This window comes from Protopterus annectens, chromosome 10.part0, assembly GCF_019279795.1.
Source record: "Protopterus annectens isolate FY-2018-M chromosome 10.part0, PAN1.0, whole genome shotgun sequence".
Taxonomy (NCBI): domain Eukaryota; kingdom Metazoa; phylum Chordata; order Ceratodontiformes; family Protopteridae; genus Protopterus; species Protopterus annectens.
In genome coordinates this window covers 1486706329-1486724932 of record NC_056744.1, presented here as the reverse complement: position 1 = coordinate 1486724932, position 18604 = coordinate 1486706329, and the positions used below count along the sequence as shown (strand labels likewise).

At 39.1% G+C, this 18604-nt stretch overlaps 1 protein-coding gene across 2 annotated transcripts in view; it reads left to right on the top strand.

Annotated features, from left to right (window-relative positions):
• The window catches only part of LOC122813671 (zinc-binding protein A33-like), a 156483-nt gene that overhangs the window by 17348 nt on the left and 120531 nt on the right, over positions 1 to 18604 (top strand). The window lies entirely within an intron of this gene.

The window sequence follows — 18604 nt, the reverse complement described above, 5'->3', positions numbered from 1 at the left end:
ATTTCTGTAAAAAAATGTATCTTTTGTGTACTGGTTGTTTTACTGACATTGTTGCTTGTTTTCCCCAGGGTAGGCACACCATTTTTGGCTGATCCTGGAACAGATTGCCACTCCCACAGTTGATCCTTCTTCCAGCCACAAAAAGAAAAGGTTAAACAAGCAGCCTTAGCCACCACAGCAGGCTAGGAATTTGCAACAGTTGCAGCTGGGTGACTGTGATGTGGCCATTTGTTGTACCTCAGACCAGTCATCTTTTACACTGGATCCCTCTAGTGTAGCACCTACAGCCACTGTGGACCAGGGGTTAACCATGTCGTTTGCAGCTTTTGGGGTCCGCTAAGTGGCCAAGGGAAAAACACTTTTGTTGGTCCTGGGAGAGAGAACAGGGAAGGTTTCCTCATTGTGTCAGAATGTTGTGCCATCCCTGGGGAAACAATGGCTGCCATTAGTACCAAGACTGGACCCATTTTACCTGTCAAAAAGAAACAGAAAACCAAGCATGTATTGCATGTATTTGCTCCTCCTCAAATTTCTTTGGATAGGGGTAGTTTATTGGGACTGGCTTAGGGTTTGATTCAGGCTATTGATCCCACCTCTTTTCTAGAAGAGATTCTAGATTCTGTATCTGAACAGGAAGATGCGGAGACAGAGTCAATGTTTTGTCGTCAGATTTCTGATTCAGGCTCAGATGAGAGCTCTCTTTTTGATTCTCCCTGTGGGGGTTATCTTTCTCTGAGACTATTGCTAGAATGTCACATTGTTTTTAGTGGAGAACACTGAGGTTTCTCACTCCCTCAAAGAATAGTATTAACTGTTACAGAAGAATTTTCCAGAACTTACACTCATTCCTCCTGTTCTGTCTGCTTTAGAGGATGTGTGTCTTACTGCCTGCAATTTTCCTGATAGTCAGCCAGATGTCTCTAAAAAGACAGATATTATATATAAAGTTCCTCACTCTTTTAAATGCTTATACACTATTCCCAAACCTGAGACAGCAGTCTTAGCTGACACCTCTGCTGCCAAGCACTTAGTTAATTCCAATCCTACTTTTTCTAATAAGGATGGGGAAATTATTGATATGTATGGGGAAAAATGTATACTTCTGCAGCTTTGAATTTCAGAATTTTAAATTGTCAGGCTCATATGTTAAAGTTTATTCTGACATATGAGAGTGTGAGGAACGTTTTATCTGCAGTTTCTTCATGTGGAAAAAAAAAACTGCTTTAAATAACTTAGTTTCTTCTATTGTGCAGGTTACTACTAATTGTTTGCTGTGTGTGTATGACTCTGTTAATACTTCCTGCAGGGCTATGGCCACTGGCATATTTTTTATGAGATTTGCTTGACTGCATTTTCAGAACATTCCATATGATGATAAAAATTATATTTTAAATTCTGCCTTGGATAGAGATTTATTGTTTGCCCCCTCTACAGCACACGTGATCAAAAAGTGTGATGAAAGGGGCAAGCTCATCCTAGAAATCTCTAAGAATTTTCAGCCCTCCTTTTTCCAAATTGCCCAAGGGATTTTCTTTCTCCTCATCCAATTTCACCAAAAACAGAATAGCCTCTACAGAATTCAGAAAAAAACATATGTTTAAAAAGAAACGGCAAGGAGATTCCAAAAAGAAGTCTGAAATCTCCCTTAGCCAAGGAAACTCCAACAAGTCTGAATGACTATTCAAGAGACATTGTGACCCCCTCCCACTCTGGTCTGAATCTCCATTTTTCTGTTTGGCAACAGATTGTTTCAGACAAATGTGTTCTGAAAATTATTCATCAGAATTAGGGATGGCAGTGGGATGAAATTCCCCCTTTCCAGGAGTTCATTCCTTATTCTGCAGATCAGACTGTTTTGTTTCCACCTGTTTTTCATCACATGTGGTCACAAGAAGTGATAGAACCAGTTCCTCCTTCCCAGGTGGGGAAGGAGTTTATCAAGGATGTTCCAAGTTTCAAAGAAAGAAATGCTTGGAGACCAGCTCTTAATCTTGCTTTTTTATACCTGTTTGTGATAGTCCCCAAATTCAAAATGATATCACTTCATGACCTGTTGCCTCTTCTTCCTCCTTCAAGTTTCCTGGGAACACTAGATTAAAAAGATGGTTATCATCATGTCTCTATTCATCCAGACGTCAGGTGTTTCTTAAGGTTTTGTGTGTCTGGATCACATTATCAGTTCATTGTCTTACCCTTTGGACTATCCACTGCACCAAGAGTGTTCAAAAAGTGTCCATATCCAGTTATAACCCAGTGCAGGCTACATGGTATCCACATTTTTTTCTGTATTTAGGTAACTTGCTTATCTTTGCAGAGTCTTTTCCAAAATGTCAGGAATCTCTCTCTTTGGTGAAAGATCTCCTGCACAAGGTGGGATTCCAAGAGAACATTCAAAAGTCTTTCTTTACTGTCTCACACAGGATTGTATTCCTGGGGTGTCAGCTAGATACCACAGTTCAAATAGATTGTCTTCCACAGGAAAAATAAATCTTTATAGGTTCATAGGTTCATAAGTAGGTACTAGGCTATTGGCCAGAGGGCCTACGTAAGCCTAGCCAACAAGGTTCCCTGGCTTACGCCACCCAAGAAAGTTATTTTCCTGTGCCACTGTCGAGCAGAGACACAGAAGTGATCCCCGGGGTGTATTTCCCATTTCCCATCCACTCATCAAGATTTTTCTTGAAGAGTGCTAATGAAGAACTTTGCTTGACATAGATGGTAGCCTGTTCCAGAGTATGGGAAGTCTCTGGGACAGGAATCTATCCCTCTAGCATGTCCTGTTTATTGTGGTGACAAGGTGTAGGTCCCTAGACCATGTAGCTCGGAGGGAGTGGGACTTCTTTAGATGTAGCATGTCCATCAGCTCTGGGTTTGACATAGCTTTATATGTTAGGCAGAGATCACCTCGGAGTAGGCGATATGCTACTGAGTAAAGCTGGAGTTTTTTTGAGACGGTCAGTGTAGAGCATCTTTTTGAGGCCAGTAATCATCTTTGTGAGGTACTTCTGTGGCCTTCCCAGCTGCTGCAAATGTCTTGTGAGGTACATTCCAAAAGGGGCGTTGTACTCTATAATGGGTCTAATGAGTGTCGAGTAGAGGGGAACAATGACCTCTTTTTTCCTGGGTGAGAACCCTTTTATGATGAGGTGTGCCACGTAGAAGGACTTCCTGACTACTGTGGTGATGTGACTATCAAAGGACAGACTACTGTCCACCTGGGTCCCAAGGTCTCTTATCACACATTCAGTGTTAAGCTGTCTATGTAGTAGTTCATGGGTACAGAGTTTTTACCAAAGGGGATGACAATGCACTTTTTGGCATTGAGCTTGAGGCCATGGCTCTGACATCAGGCACCTGTTTCAGCGAGGTCCTTCTGTAGGATTTCCACATCATTTGGGGGAATCGACTATGGCTCCTAGTTTGCAGTCATCTGCGAACATCATTAGCCAGAGGCCTTCTGTATTAGCTTGTACTTCAGAGAAGTAGATACCAAACAGGAGAGGTTCCAGGACTGAACCCTGTGGTATTCCACTTGCCACTGGCTTGCGGTCAGATTTGGAGTGTGTAACTTTTACAGTGTGGGTTCTGTCAGTGAGCCAGTTGGCAACCCATCTTGTGACATCGGGATTTATACCTAGTTTAGTGAGTTTAGCTGTAATTCCAGAATGGGGGATGGTGTCGAAAGCCTTGGCAAGGTCAAGATAGGCTGTGTGAACCACCTTACCCTCATCTGCGGCTTTGGTGACTGCCTCAAAGAAGTCAATCAGGTTCAGAAGTCATGATCTGCCTTTCCCAAACCCGAACTGGGTGGGATCCAGAGTTTGAAGGTTACCACTGTCTTTGTCTTTGTTTATGAGTTCTATGATGATAAGTTCCATGGCCTTGCAGACCAGGCTTGTCAGGCTAATAGGGTGATAGTTCTCAGGATCAGTGGTGTCTCCCCCTTTGTGAAGTGGGATAACTGTTGCTGTATGCCATTCAGTGGGTACAAAGCCTGATGTGAGGCTATGATTGAACATGGTGCTTAGATGGGGAGCCAGTTCGTTCTGAAGTTCGTGTAAAATGCAGCCTGGGATGTTGTCCAGTCCCATGGATGCTGTGTTTTTGGCTTTAGAGAGTGCAGCTTTTACCTGAATAGTTGTGATTACAGGGACTCTGCATTCTTGCTGCATAGATATGGATCAGATTTCAGTCACTATGAGGGAATGCCTCCAGATTTTGGGTCTCGTGGCATCTGTGATTCTCATGATACCTGTGGCAAGACTCTACATGAAAAAGATACAATGGTATCAGAAATTTCTTTGCTGCCAGCATCAACACCCATTGTCTTTTCAGATCCCAGTACTGGGGGTTGTCAGAAGAGGAATCACTTGGTGGAGACAACAGATTTATTTAAATCCAGGTCTCCCCTTCTCCCTCCCCGCTCCAAAACAGTCAGTCACAACATATGCTTTAGACTTTGCTTGGGGAGCAGTTTCAAGAGAGAGATAAAAGTGCAGAGGATGTAGGACACCAAAGACAGATGCAAGCACATGAATATCAAGGTGATGCTTGCCTTGATTAAGACACTAGACACTCTGAACCATCTTTGGTCCCTGGGACCTCTTCAGGAACTATCTTTGGTCCCTGGGACCTCTTCAAATGGTTACAGACAATACCACAGCAATGTGGTATATCAAGAAGCAAGGGGGAACCAGGATGTACCCCCTTTGCAGACTACCCATGTTAGCTTTGGTTATAGCTTTACAGCACAGTCTCACTCTACAGGTATCCTACATTCCATTAGAGCAAAACTGTGTAGCAGATAAACTGAGCAGTACCAGGGCAGACCCTCATGAATGTAAACTAGATCCTGGGGTCTTCCAATATTTGATTCAACTGTGGGGAGTTCAAGTAGACCTCTTTGTCTCCTCTATGAACAATTAACTGGATATATTCTGTTCCAGGACTCCATGGAAGACAGATGCCTTTTATATTCTTTGGACAAGAATGCTCATGTATGCCATTCCACTCTTTCCACTAATATCTAGGATAATTCTGAAGATTCAGAAAGAATCCCCCAAGATAATTTGGTTTCTTCCTTCCAGCCCAAGCAACCAGGGTTCTGTCTTCTTTTGTAAATGACCGGGGCAATTTCCACAAGCTACTCACTCAAGAATAGGGGTGTTTGATACACCCTGACATCAATCATCTTCAACTGACTGCCTGGATGATAGGATCCTAATTCTTTTTAGACACCTGGTTTCTGTGGATGCAGCGAGTACTAATGCAGGCAAGAAAGCTTGCTACTAGAAAATCCTATATTAGCAAATAGAAAAGGTTTTCTAGCTGGTGCTAATAACATAACCAGAACCCATTCAGGGCTAGTTGCTCTCTGTTTTTACAATATTTGTGTGAATTACTATCCTATGGCCTTTCTTATTCTTCCATCAATGTACATTTATCAGCCATTTCAGCATGTCTGCCCACAGATCCTCCTCTTTCAAGGCAGTTGTGTGTCAAAATAATCTTGAAAAGGGTTTTACATAAGAAGCCTCTAAGTATAGCAATAGTCCTTCGTTGGGATTTTAATTTTGTGTTAGAAAAACAAACGCTTTTCCCAAGCTAATCTGGCTGACTTGGGGTTTCTTTACATGGAAAACAGTTGCATTGATTGCTGTAACCTGTACAAGAAGGGTATCTAAGTCACAAGCTTTTATGGTGAGTCAACCCTGCCTCATATTCCACAAGTACAGGGTTTCTTTGAGAATTAATCCTTTTATGCCTAAAGTTGCATCCAAGTTTACTTTAAATCAAACTATCCTTTTACCCATTTTCTTTCCTGAACCTAAAAATGAGGGGAAAGGATACTCCATACTTTGGATGTCCACAGACAACTCAGGTATTATCCTGACAGAACTAAATCATTCAGATCATCGGCTCAATCGTTCATTTCTTGTAAAGATAAGAAGACAAGATAACCCGTGTCAAAACTATTTACAAAAATGGAAGTCTACAGCTATTACCTTTTGTTATACTCAGCATGACATATCTATTCCAGACAGGGTCAAGGCCCACTCTACAAGGACTTTGGTTTCTTCTATGACTAGTTGGAAAGGGTTGGATTCAAGAAGTATTGTAGAAGCTGTTACTAGGTCCTCTGCACATATTTTCACAAAGCACTATAAACTGAATTTCTTCTCTATGTCTAAATCATGCTTTGCTAGGACAAGTCTCCTGGGACTCTTGGACTCTTCTCCTTCCACCTTGTAAATATAGTTAGCTATTGTAATCTACCTATATAGCAAAGACTACTGCAGCAGTGACCAATATGAAGAACATAGTGCAGTTGTGTAAGTTGATCACTGTTGCAGTAGCTGCTCTATCCCTCTGTCCCCATTTTTTTTTGTGCATTTTTTATGCTGGGTGTGGACATTTACTTTTTGTTATTCCTGACCTTGTCCTTTCAGGACCGAGCCTTGCTCTCTTTGTTGGCAGGAAAGCACTGAAGGAGTTTGGACCCAAACTTTGCTTTTAGTCAGCTCAGCTTGGGCTACTTGACAGTTTGGTCCATGGAAGGTACCCTTAAGCTGTGGAAGCTTGCTGATTGTTACATCCTTGGCAGGATATCACCCATATGTGTAAGGCTACTGCAGCAGTAATCATTCAACCATCTACTGTTATGGAAAGTTCAGCTTAATACAACTGAACTTTATTCAGTTTAACTGGTCTCATTCCTTCCTGAAAATAGCAACAGTTGCATTTATTGACCTGTGTTACCGAAGTGCAAGATGTATTCTCTGGTTTGGTGGTGTACAACATTTTCTAGTGTGACTGTATTCATATCTAAATTTTTGTTACTATCTCACTTAATTGTCAAAGCCCCAGACTGCATTAAGTGTTGTTTAAGCTAAGTGAAAAACACAAATTATAAGGGTAGGTGTTCATTTTAGCAAAAAGTTTGTTTTTTTTATATTATTTTTGTCTGATCATACTCATTTTTTCCTGTAACCATGCAGAAATGGCATGTTGGTGCTTATTAACTCAGAGGAGGTACTAGTCAGTTCTTTTAGTATAACTTAGTCTAAAATAGGATGGTATGATGTGAAGTTCTTAAACTTCTGTTACTGATATATTTACATTCCTGAGCATGAATTTCAGGCTATACACTTTCAGTCTTTCTTTAAGGCACAGTAGACTTAATGTTACCTAACTAGAGAGAATTAAGAATAGGGTTTTGCTGAGTTTAAAGGGTACAGTGCAACAACTGTCAGGAAGTATTCAGACATGGATATAATGTGTTTCTGTTGCATAAATTCTGACAAAACTCCTAATATGTTTGATGTAAACATAGCATGACGGGCTCAGATGACTAAAGCATTCTTAATGCATTTAGATTCATGGGCTTATCCTACTTTTGCTCTTCCTCAAATCAGTTCCTCTTTTGGGTCTTGATTTAGGTACTGTATATTAGTTCATCTCCTTATGTTGTTTCTTTTATAGGAAGTTATTCTGGTTTGTCTGTTTGAAACTGCATTTGGAGGAGATATTAGTTTAAAGAATCCACCTCAAATGTACAAACTGCATTTGGAAGAAAGGCAAAATGTTGACCATAAAATGAAGAAATATCACAGTCAACTTTCCATTATAATGAAATGTCAAGCAGTTGGATGTTCAAATAAAACAAATGTGCAGAAAATTAAATAAGCTGTGAGTATTAACTGCATCACATAAAACACATGAAACTTGCAAACAAATAAGTTGCTTTTTAAATATCTTTTGCAAGAGGGATACTCCTCCTGTGCTTACCAGTGATAAACAAATAAGGATTATGGGAATTTTATTCCTCAAAATGTTGCAAGTAAAACTTGTAAAACACTAAATAAATCCACTATGTGTGTGTGTGTGTGTGATATCTATACACGTATGTAGATAGATATAGCTATGTGTGGCTTTGAATTTACTAGTGGCTTTGATTTTGGAATAAAGTGTTTTCTTCATCCTGACACAGCTTTATTTTGTGTGTGTGTGTGTGTGTGTGTGTGTGTGTGTGTGTGTGTGTGTGTGTGTGTGTGTGCGTGCACACACGTCACAAAGAATTGGATGAAATGTGAAGATAATGGCAGGGATTCTCAACATTTAGGCATATTGTGGTAATTGAATTTGTGTGTCAAGCAGCCATACACACTATGTGGATGATTCCAAAAAACAGGCTCCATGGCATGACAACTCCACAAACCTCAGTGAGCATGGTATATATGGTAATGGCTATAACGACATAATAATGAGCAATGATATTAAAATATAAGGCTCCCTTTGAGGCAAAACAATCACAGAGGATACTGCTGTTCTGAAACAGACTCACCATTTACATAAAACAAAGCTCATCTCTGTCACTATTCAAGCACAACTTGGAAATATGGATGGGAAACAGAACATTTACCCCAGGATTGCCCCCTGTACTACTAATGGACAGAGCCACCTCCTAAATGTTTTATCGCATGCATGGGTCCCCTCAAATTATTTATGGTGTGATCCCAGTTATTCTCCCTAGGGTACTATGTAATTATCAGTCATAGAGTAGGTAAGTCAGTCTAACACCAAATGGGATAGGTTAAGTAATGCACCTAAAGGGAAATTGCCTAGGCTTAAAATGGCCTGCCAGGGCATTTAGCCTAGTACTTACCTATGAACAACATGGTGGAATCATTCAGAAAAGTATAAATGTTGTGCAACATTGTTGTTTTCTCAACAAAAATAGTATAAGCATATATATATATATATATATATATATATATATATATATATATATATGTGTGTGTAAAAGCTATATGTAAAATAGTGTTAGTGTATACAAAAAAACAGCTCCAGGTTGTGCAGATCTGTAGGCAAACCAAGTCACGAAGTGCAAAAGGCAGGGTACAGTTATCATCATTTCCACAGTTGTGGAATGGAGATGACTTTACTAGGAATTATACTTGATTATGCCTCTACCCTGGATAGTGTTCTCACTGAGGCTCCCTTGCTGACATAGCGCAGATTTGTCTGTCTGGTGACTATGCTAATTAGAGATCGGCTCACCATTGTATTTGCATTGCTCCGTTTGTATGATGAGTACTCCTAGTAATCATTGTGCTAATGGATGTTTGATTCTGTGCAGATACCTAGGTCACTGTTTGCAGCACTGCGAATATGCATTCCAGAACATTGCTGTAGGGGAAGAGTTGTAATTCTTCATATAACTTTATGGACATAGATTCGCAGTAGTGCATGATTCTCTCATCAGCACACACAGAAATACAAAACCTGAGTGATTTACACCCTTAAGTGTCATTATGAACTATAATAATGCAGCCACTATATTACATCAGCTTGCCACACATAGCACAAATGAGGTGCCCCTTGATGACCATCAGTGTGCAGCAGCTGGGACATGCGACATATCATTTGAGCACCGATTGTCTGCCATTTTGTACCAATATTCTTCAAGGTCAGACATCATGGCTAGAGAATGAGAAGGTAGTGCTCCTGTTAGAGTGCAGAAGTGGTTTGAGAAAAACTCAAAAATGCTTACATATTTACCTGCTTGATACAGACTACAGTGCCAGACACTCCAGCAGAAGGACTATAAAGGGCTTCAGTATAATACTAAAGCCTGAAATAACTCATCATAGGCAGTCCACCATGTCACTAGCATCCTTTGCATGGGAGAACAGTGCCATCTCCATTACTGTGAAAAGGGATATCACAAGCCTGACCTCCTTGGAATTTGGGAGGACGAAGTAAAAGATCAGGCACAAGCTATCTACTGTATGTCAAACTTGCATGCATACATACATACAAATGTTTCAAGCATGGGCATTAAAGTCCTTCTAGCTTGCCAATATGCCAAAACACTTGTTCCCATAATAAATATCCAGGCTGTTCTTAAAAATATCTAAACTAGCACTTGCTTTAATGTAATTTGATAGTCTGTTCCAAGCTTCAGCTACTCTGTCAGAGAACCAGTTTAGTACACTTCTCATTCCTATAGAATCTTCTACATAGGTTATCTGACGATTCTCTAGTACTTTTTGGTAACCCCAAATATTCCCAGAGGTAGTTGTCCCTAAATGCCCTATATACCTGAATAAGATCTCCTCTTAAATATCTGTAAGAGACACTGTACAAGTTCAGATATTTTAGTCTTTCATAATAACTTAGATTTTCACATCCATGGATGCCCTTAGTATATTTCTGCTGTACTCTTTCCAGTTTATTCATGCTTGTTTTCCTATAGGGTTTCCATATTGTTATTCCATACTCAAGTTTGGGTTTAATATAACTAACAAACAATGACTTCATTATGTTTGATTTCCTAGACTTTATAAATCTTTTTATACAGCCTATAGTTCTATAACTATCATTAGCCAATTGGTTGATATGATTAGAAAAACTCATAGCTGAATCTACCCATATACCCAGGTCCTTAAATGAGTCTACAGTTTCAATCGCTGTGTGCTGTATTAAATATTCACCTTTCAGTTTATGTCTTCCAAATCTCATATGCTTAGTTTTTGATGTATTTATCAACATATTATTCTCCTGTGCCCAAATGGTCAATTTAGTCAAATTATTTTGCAGACATGCCTTATCTGTAACACTTGTAATCAGTTTACCCAATTTCAGGTCGTCAGCATATAGACTGTAGAACACCTCAGATGAAAAAGTAAGGTCTGAAAGATAAAATTTAAACAAGTAAGGGCCTAGTACAGAGCCCTGTGGGACACCTTGACTGTAACCAAGGATTTCACCTGTCCAGTTGGTGTGTGATACTTGCCAAGTCCTATTTGTAAGCCATGCAGCTATCTATCTTATCAACAGTACATCAATACCTAGTTGTACTAATTTATTGATCAGTGTTTTGTGCATGACCCTGTCAGATGCTGAAGTTAAATCTATATAAATCACATCACAGCACAATTTTTCATTCATAGCTGTTATTATATTGTTATAGAACATCATGTTACAGGTGGTTGTTGTTGTTATGTCTTTCGGCTTTTCCCGGTTAGGGGTCGCCACAGCGGAACTCCGGTCCGCTAATGATTAGCAGTAGATTTTTACGTGCCGAGTTGCCGGCCCTGACACACAACCTTCAACGAAGGTACACCCATTCACGCATGTCTCCACACAAAAGACGCTCTAGCTGAGAATCGAACAGGACAACTTCTTACTGTGAGGCGACAACGCTACCGCAGCACCACCAACGCATGTTCCTTCATGTTACAGGTGGTAATAGATCTATTTTAAACATATGCATGCTGATATATGGTTTCAAGTCCCAACCTATCCAGTTTTGACAATAACTTATCCAGTATTACCTTCTCCATTATTTTTCCACAACATGAAAGCAGACTTAAGGGTCTGTATGATTCTGGGTTTGTCCTACTCCCCTTTCCCTTAAAGACAAGTTTAATAAGTGCATGTCTCCAGTCTTGAGGAATCTCCCCATATTTATATGACCTAGTGAATAATAGATGTAATGACAGCATAAGTTCTTGCTTAAGTGTTCTCAAATCATTATTACTTATTCCGTCTCCTCCCTGCGCTTTGTTTGGATCCACTTTGCACAGTTCTTTTTTAATATAATCTAATTTTATTCCAGTATCTGGGGTTACCTGGATGTCACTAGGACAACTTACCACCCCTTTTGTGGAGCCAAACTGTTTTGCATAAGATTTTGTAAATATATCTATAATCTGTTGTGTCTGAGAATAAGTTTTAGAATCTGCACACAGTTTATCAATTTGTGTATCTTTACTCCTTCCACATCTTATGTATCTATAAAAAAGTTTCCTATTATGCTCAATATCTTTATATAAATTTTCTTCAAATTTTTCTTGATCTTGTCTAACACTATGCTTAATCTGTTTGTCCAGCTCGTTTATTTCAGTTTTCAAAGTTGTAGTTCAACCTCTCTTTCATTTCTTATATTTTTTGTCTCTCAACTTAATCAGGTATCCTGTTCTTAGGGAAATATACCCCCCTGATGTTACGTGCCTAGATCCTGATGTTAAACATTTTTTTGACTTTTTGAACTCAAACAATTTCTCTTTCAAAATTTTCCACATTCCATCTGCAGTTTTTTCACTGAACACCTCACTCCAGTTAGTTTTATATAGCAATATTTTTGCTTCCCTATAATCTGTAATTAGCCTTCTGTGCATTGGCTTAGATTTCAGTTTGGCAGAATTATCTAGCAACAAATTAACCTTTAAGACCCCATGATCACTGCACATCAATGGTGGTAAAACTTGACTTTAAGTTACAGTAATTTCTTTATGAACACAAACAATATCTAGTATATTCCGTCCCCTTAACTTATCTCAACTACGCATTTAAACCTGCAATGCATGAAATACACAAATATAACAAAGTACTCTTTTTATTTCTATAGCCCCTGGCAAAATTTAAGTGAATGTGCAGCTTTACAGGAGAAGACTGGAGTACCTAAGAGAGATGACTGACTATACAGTGGATATAAAAAGTGTACACATCCCCATTAATATGCCAGGTTTTTGTGATATAAAAGAAATGAGACCAAAATAAATCATTTTAAAACTTTTCCCACCTTTAATGTGGCCTATAACCTGTACAATTCAATTGGAAAACAAACGAATCTGTTAGGGGAAAAAATATAAAAAATAAACAATGTACAATATGTGTGTTGCATAAGTGTGCAAACCGTTGAACTAATACTTTGTTGAAGCACTTTTGCTTTAATTACAGCATTCAGTCTTCTTGGGTACACACCTGCCATCAATTAAAGAGACTCTAATTAACCCCAAATAAAGTTCAGCTGCCCTAGTAGGATCTTCCTGACATTTTCTCAGTTGCCTGCTACAGAAAAAGCCATGGTTTGCAGAGATCTTACTAAGCATCAAATGGATCTCATTGTTGAAAGGTATCAGTCAGGAGAAAGGTACAAAAAAATTTCCACAGCATTGGACATACCATGGAATATCAAACAGTGGAGAAAATATGGGACAACAGTGACATTGCAAGGAACTTGACACCCCTCCAAAATTGATGACAAGACAAGATGAAAAATGGTCAGAGAGGCTGCCAAGAGACATACGGCAACACTGAAGGAGCTGCAGGAATTTTTGGCAAGTACTGGTTATGTACTATATGTGACAACAATCTCCCATATCCCCCATATGTCTGGCCTATGAGGTAGGGTTGCAAGACAAAAGTCTTTTCTTATACAGAAAAACATCCAGGCCTGGCTACAATTTGCAAAACAATACATCAAGTCTCCCAAAAGCATGTGGGAAAATATGTTATGGTCTGATGAGACCAAGATTGAACTTTTTGGCCACAATTCCAAAAGGTATGTTTGGTGCAAAACAGCACTTTGCATCACCAAAAGAACACCATCCACACGGTGAAGCATGTTGGTGGCAGTATCATGCCTTGGGGTTGCTTTTCTTCAGCTGGAACTGGGGCTTTAGTCACGGTGTAGCGAACTATGAACAGTTCCAAACACCAGTCACTTTTGGCGCAAAACCTTAAGGCATCTGCTAGAAAGATGAAGATGAAGAGGAATTTCACCTTTCAACATGACAATGACCCCAAGCATGCATTCAAATCAACAAAAGAATGGCTTCACCAGAAGAAAATTAAGTTTTGGAATGGCCCAACCAGAGCCTAGACCTAAATCCAATAGAAATTCTGTGGGGTGACCTGAAGAGGGCTGTGCACAAGAGATACCCTTGCAATCTGACAGATTTGGAATGCTTTTGCAAGGAAGAGTGGGCAAATATTGCCAAGTCAGGATATGCCATGCTGATAGACTCCTACCCAAGAGGACTGAATGCTGTAATTAAAGCAAAAGGTGCTTCAACAAAGTATTAGTTTAAGTGTGTGTACACTTATGCAACCAGCTTATTGAATGTTTTTTTATTTTTTATATTTTTCCCCTAACAGATTTGTTTGTTTTTCAATTGAATTATACAGGTTATAGGTCACATTAAAGGTGGAAAAAAATTTGAAATGATTTATTGTGGTCTCATTTTTATGAAACCTAACATTTTAACAGGGGTGTGTATACTTTTTATATCCACTGTACCTAGTTCAGAATGTAAAGCTTTTAATATTAATAGTACAAAAGATTCAGTCCCAAATTGTAAACCTTTCGTACACCATTGCCAGTTCTGTGATAACAACATGATTAATTTTATCATGCTTCTTATGGAATTAGTATTGAAAAATTTTTTTTTCACATTTGAGGGGGAGCATTTTAAACAAAAGAAAGTTTTAGTGATGGGTGCCAGTTGCACACCCACCTATGCCAATTTAGTTATGTATTCATGGGAAAAGCGTTATATACTTATTTCTAATTATTATTCCAAATGGCACTTCTATTTTCATTGCCTTGACAACCCCTTTTTGATATGGAAAGGCAAGATGGAGGATATCCCTGAATTTGTATACTATCTTAATAACATCTGCGGGTATTTTCAATTTACATATAATAGTTCAAAGGACAGTATGGGCGGCCACGGTGGTGCAGTGGTTAGCATTGCTGCCTCACAGCAAGAGGTTCTCCGGTTCGATCCTCGGTTGGGGTGCCTTCTGTGCGGAGTCTGCATGTCCTCCCTGTGGTCGCGTGGGTTTCCTCCGGGTGCTCTGGTTTCCTCCCACATCCCAAAGACATGCTGCAGACGGATTGGACACTCTAAAATTGGCCCTAGGTGTGTGTGTGTGTGTGCCTTCTGTGGAAGGTTGGGCACTGGGCTGGAAACTCGACACCGTAAAACTCCACTGCCAGTTAATGTGTGGACAAGGTGATCTGCTGTGGCGACCCCTAACTGGGAAACAGCCGAAAGAAGAAGAAGTTCAAAGGACAGTATAGATTACTTGGATGTCACAATTTTTAAGAACTATGAAGAAAATATTTTTTGCTCTAAATTATATAGCAAACCTACATATTCAAATACATATCTGGACTATACAAGTAATCATCCTTGTTATATTAAGAAAAATCTGGTAAGGGGCCAGATGATTAGAGCCTAAAGAATGTGCTCTAATTTAGAAGATTTGAGAATTGTAATTTCTAAATTAGTTACTATGTTTGCAGAGAGGGAATATCCCCCGGATTTGTTAAAAAAAATACTGATAACATTCTTTCTGAATGGGGTTCAAGATACTAACCATTATTAGGCACAGGAGATTTTCTAATGACAAGTGACCAACAAAGTAATAAAATATTTGTCGACTCTATGGTGTTATATTATGGCAGTTTTAGTAGAGAAGTGAGAAAGATTATTACTAAGAACTGGATAATTTTCCACTCTAATACAGAGTTGATTACAGATTGGGTGTTACACCAAGTTTCATCTACAAGACAGAATTTAATTTAAAATATCTTCTGGAGCACCCCCTCCTGGATTCCAGTCATAAGAGAGGTACAAAAAATGTGGTGCATGTGCATTTTACCCATATATACTACATAAACAATATGTTATAGTTGGCAACCCACCACAAAATGTACAACTTGATTCGTGTGACTGCAATAGTAAGGGGTTGATTTACATTGCAGTAAGCCAAAGTTGTGGTTCCTTTTATGTGGGTATGAGCGAGACAGCATTCAAGAAAATATTATATGAATACCTATATGTTATCCAACATGAAAACAATAATAATGCGTTGTAAAGACACACTTTAAATTGCCCCCACCCCAACCAGTTCCTTCTTGGTATTATTGAAGTTGTCAAATATAATATGGGGAGGGGGACTGGGTTAACAATATTGCCATGAGAGAGTTGTATTCGCAACTCAGAGTAATTGCAGTAGTACCACCTGGTTTAAATGATCATGTAAACTTGGGACCTATCCTGAAGTACAGGGCTAGTGTATTTCGTTAACATTTGTACTGGGTAATATACAATTTATACTTGTGATTTGTAACAGTTTATTATATTGTATGTTAATGGGTTAGAAAGGTAGGGTTGATTTTTTAAAATTTTTTTTTTATTTAATCGGTTTTAAATAAGAGTTACTGTTTTTGGTAAAACTCTTTTAGGGGATTTTGATGTCCATAATGTGTGTGTCTTCAGAGTTTTTTTATGTGGAGATCTTTATTAATGGTAATATGCCTTTTAATGCATTTGCATTTTTAATTGAGAACAATTACGTATATAAGTGGTTGGTCTTTAGTTTATTACTTGTTTTTCTGATGATGTGCTTGATTTACAAACATGAAAGTGCTCAATAAATTTTGTTTGGAATTTATTGCCTGGTTTACTATCATGTCACATTTACCTGCTGTGGGCTTGTGAGTTTCTTAGTTCTGTGATAAACTACCATAGAGCAAAGGTAGCATGTGTGCTTCTGCATACATACTGTTATACAGTGCTGTTTGCTGCTCAGGATGTTAAGGATCGGAAGCTTGTGGGTCAATCCTCCCCCTTTTGTCATCGCAAAATATTTCAGGTGAGGTTTCTGTCTTCTTATAATACATATAGCATTGGATGGAGGAAATATGTATGATCAAATTTTTGGGTGGCTGAACATTTGCATCATAAACAATATTTGCCATCACAGTTGTTTCCCTTGCTTATCACCTAGGAATTAATGTGTCTAAGCAGCATGATTTTTTTCTATATGTATATTTGTCTCAGACATCAGTGCTGTGTCTCAGACTAGACAGCCCTGCTGATTTGTTAGGTCGCTTATCACATTAATCCTCTATCTGTTAGTCTGCTAATATTGTTGGTTATAGGTTCTTGTCACCATATTAGCTGTATATGTTTACAGCCTTTATGAACTGAGAAGTGTTTCTTGGTCCATAAGGTATATTATATTTAACTGTATCATCATTAAAATATATATCAACTTCACTTTGACTCTGTATTAGTACTTCTCCCCTTCTTTGTCAATATCTTTTCTAATCCGTACATTTATTTTATGTTTATTTTGTTTCTCTCCATTTATTTTTACTGTTACATGTAGCAGCAATATGACTTGCACCCATCCCTTGGGCAAGGGCTGTCATGCACTTAGAGGTAGCAGCAGCATTGCCACCACCACCACCTCCAAAAGCACCCAGCACATTTGGGTCCCAGTCAGCCACAGTTGCCTTCATGCCTCCTGTTCTGCCTGCACCTCTTTCTTTATGTGGCCATGCACTGGATACTATGAAAGTTGTACTTTGTAAAAGCAGTGCCAGTGAAGATGAAACCTGTGTTACCCTTCAGCAGCTGGCAGATAATGTGCAGGAGCTTATCAACAGGAAGTTGGATGCCTGAACTGGCCATATGGAAAACCTTCCACAGTGACTGGTTGAGTTGTGACTCTGTCCAACACTGTCTACACATTCTGAGACAGAGCCCAGGGATGATGGCATACTGGCTGATGAGTATTTTCTCACTGGGTCACAGCTAGCACTGACTGCAGCTGCAAACATCCCATCCTGTCCCCATCCTGGTATTCTCCTTTGTTTTCTGTCTGTGCCCCCTCTCAATTGGTTGCTAAAGCCTTCCCCGACCATTGCCTTCCTTGAGTTTTTCTGATATCTCATTTGTCATTGTATTCTCCCTCCCTCATTGTATCACCTCAGACCCTGTCAGTCATGTCTGTCTTGTACATCTCAATAGTGCCTAACTTAACCTCTTCCTTTCTCTTACATTCCTTACTTGCATTCCCAATGTACCTTATTTTTTAAGTATGAAAAATGTGCTACTGTCCCATAAAAAATATGCTCCACCTTCTCCATATCCACCTTACACATTCTATAGTTGTTCTTCAGTTCTTCCCTCCCCTTTCTTCCACTTTTCATGTTTTTCCTATACTTCCATTTCCATAGTTTAATCTGCTCAAGAAATAGATTCAAACACTTCACACATGTCCAGCGAGGATTTCCACATCACCTTCCTTTTATGATTACACTGTGCATAGCAAGTCACAAAGAGCAGTGTCGATGCTCATGTACAAATGATGGGAAGTGACACTGCTCACTGCACAAGTACAACTACTACCATGCATTACATAGATAGGCCTCAGCCACCAACATTGGTTGAGCGAATTAACTCAGTGCCATTGCACAGCAGTTGTAACATACAACACAGCATAAAACAAATATATTTTGTCTCACTGCTTCTGTATCTCAAGCTGTAAGTGAATTGCTTTACCCTGTATAAGGAGGAAAGTTGTGGGTTCAAATTCCCTTTGGGTTGGATGGTTTTGACTCTTTTATTCATTCATTAATTCTGCAAGTGTGTTATATTTAATTTCTGTGTACTTCACTGAGAGCTTTTGCTTGACTGCTTCTCTGACCCCCCCTTTCCGTTGTCCTGCACATCTCTGATTGTGTCACCAATTCTCTTTGCAGTTTTGCCTATGTTCTGTATTTGTTTGTGTGGCCCTACTTCAAATTCTGCCCTCTTACCTTGATCATAATTTGCTTATTACGTTCTACAAGTTATCCTCTTCATATAGATGGATTCCTGCATAAAAAAAAACAAAAAAAAACCAGATCAACAGATGAGCTCTACTGCTGCTCATGCTTCCCTGTGTCTGCAACATACACAGTCATTCCACAGCTTTGGTGAGGAACTTTCTAGAGCTGCTAATCACTCACATA